Source organism: Oncorhynchus tshawytscha, unplaced genomic scaffold (assembly GCF_018296145.1).
Source record: "Oncorhynchus tshawytscha isolate Ot180627B unplaced genomic scaffold, Otsh_v2.0 Un_contig_2083_pilon_pilon, whole genome shotgun sequence".
Taxonomy (NCBI): Eukaryota; Metazoa; Chordata; class Actinopteri; order Salmoniformes; family Salmonidae; genus Oncorhynchus; species Oncorhynchus tshawytscha.
In genome coordinates, this window is record NW_024607309.1 from 5001 (window position 1) to 7500 (window position 2500).

At 48.4% G+C, this 2500-nt stretch overlaps 1 protein-coding gene across 2 annotated transcripts in view; it reads right to left on the reverse strand.

Moving 5' to 3' along the window:
- LOC121842435 (exportin-1-like) overlaps positions 1–2500 on the reverse strand; it is a 14386-nt gene that overhangs the window by 4034 nt on the left and 7852 nt on the right. The window lies entirely within an intron of this gene.

The following is a 2500-nucleotide window of genomic DNA, read 5'->3' on the forward strand; positions in this document are numbered from 1 at the left end:
TGCACTGCTGATCAGATCTCAAGATCCACATTGATATGAAAACCCTACCAGGAAGCAGTCACACTGCACATATCAGAAGACCACAATGTTTGAAGTTCTAGTCTTTTCTCAGCTATACGAACAGCTGTTGGTAGAGCCTGGTACTAACAGCTGTTGGTAGAGCAGGGGTACTAACAGCTGTTGGTAGAGCCTGGTACTAACAGCTGTTGGTAGAGCAGGGTACTAACAGCTGTTGGTAGAGCAGGGTACTACTAACAGCTGTTGGTAGAGCAGGTACTACTAACAGCTGTTGGTAGCCTGGTACTAACAGCTGTTGGTAGAGTACTAACAGCTGTTGGGTAGCCTGGTACTAACAGCTGTTGGTAGAGAGTACTAACAGCTGTTGGTAGAGCCTAACAGCTGGTACTAACAGCTGTTGGTAGAGAGCCTGGTACTAACAGCTGTTGGTAGAGCCTGGTACTAACAGCTGTTGGTAGAGCCTGGTACTAACAGCTGTTGGTAGAGAGGGTACTACTAACAGCTGTTGGTAGAGCAGGGTACTAACACTAACAGCTGTTGGTAGAGCCTGGTACTAACAGCTGTTGGTAGAGCCTGGTACTAACAGCTGTTGGTAGTACTAACAGCTGTTGGTAGAGCAGGGTACTAACAGCTGTTGGTAGAGCAGGGTACTAACAGCTGTTGGTAGAGCCTGGTACTAACAGCTGTTGGTAGAGCAGGGTACTAACAGCTGTTGGTAGAGCCTGGTACTAACAGCTGTTGGTAGGGTACTAACAGCTGTGGGTAGAGCCTGGTACTAACAGCTGTTGGTAGAGCCTGGTACTAACAGCTGTTGGTAGAGCAGGGTACTAACAGCTGTTGGTAGAGCAGGGTACTAACAGCTGTTGGTAGTACTAACAGCTGTTGGTAGAGCCTGGTACTAACAGCTGTTGGTAGAGCAGGGTACTAACAGCTGTTGGTAGAGTACTAACAGCTGTTGGTAGGTACTAACAGCTGTTGGTAGAGCAGGGTACTAACAGCTGTTGGTAGAGCAGGGTACTAACAGCTGTTGGTAGAGCAGGGTACTAACAGCTGTTGGTAGAGCAGGGTACTAACAGCTGTTGGTAGAGCAGGGGGTACTAACAGCTGTTGGTAGAGCAGGGTACTAACAGCTGTTTGGTACTAACAGCAGGGTACTAACAGCTGTTGGTAGAGTACTAACAGCTGTTGGTAGAGCAGGGTACTAACAGCTGTTGGTAGAGCCTGGTACTAACAGCTGTTGGTAGAGCAGGGTACTAACAGCTGTTGGTAGAGCCTAGGGTACTAACAGCTGTTGGTAGAGCAGGGTACTAACAGCTGTTGGTAGAGCAGGGTACTAACAGCTGTTGGTAGAGCAGGGTACTAACAGCTGTTGGTAGAGCCTGGTACTAACAGCTGTTGGTAGAGCAGGGTACTAACAGCTGTTGGTAGAGCTGTTGGTAGAGGTACTAACAGCTGTTGGTAGAGCAGGGTACTAACAGCTGTTGGTAGAGCCTGGTACTAACAGCTGTTGGTAGTACTAACAGCTGTTGGTAGAGGGTACTAACAGCTGTTGGTAGAGCAGGGTACTAACAGCTGTTGGTAGAGCAGGGTACTAACAGCTGTTGGTAGAGCAGGGTACTAACAGCTGTTGGTAGAGCAGGGTACTAACAGCTGTTGGTAGAGCCTGGTACTAACAGCTGTTGGTAGAGCCTGGTACTAACAGCTGTTGGCAGGGTACTAACAGCTGTTGGTAGAGCAGGGTACTAACAGCTGTTGGTAGAGCAGGTACTAACAGCTGTTGGTACTAACAGCTGTTGGTAGACTAACAGCAGGGTACTAACAGCTGTTGGTAGAGTACTAACAGGGTACTAACAGCTGTTGGTAGAGCCTGGTACTAACAGCTGTTGGTAGAGCCTGGTACTAACAGCTGTTGGTAGAGCAGGGTACTAACAGCTGTTGGTAGAGCAGGGTACTAACAGCTGTTGGTAGAGCAGGGTACTAACAGCTGTTGGTAGTAGAGCAGGGTACTAACAGCTGTTGGTAGAGCAGCTGTTGGTAGAGCAGGGTACTAACAGTTGGGGTACTAACAGCTGTTGGTAGAGCCTGGTACTAACAGCTGTTGGTAGAGCTTAGGTACTAACAGCTGTTGGTAGAGCAGGGTACTAACAGCTGTTGGTAGAGCAGGGTACTAACAGCTGTTGGTAGAGCAGGGTACTAACAGCTGTTGGTGCAGGGTACTGAACAGCTGTTGGTGCTGGTACTAACAGCTGTTGGTAGAGCCTGGTACTAACAGCTGTTGGTTGGTAGAGCCTGGTACTAACAGCTAGAGGTACTAATTGGTGGGTTAACAGCTGTGGTAGATTACTAACAGCTGTGGGTAGCATAGAGCCTGGTACTAACAAATGGTACTAACAGCTGTTGGTAGAGCCTGGTACTAACAGCTGTTGGTAGAGCAGGGTACTAACAGCTGTGAGGTGCTACATTATATAAAAGAGTGGTCCTG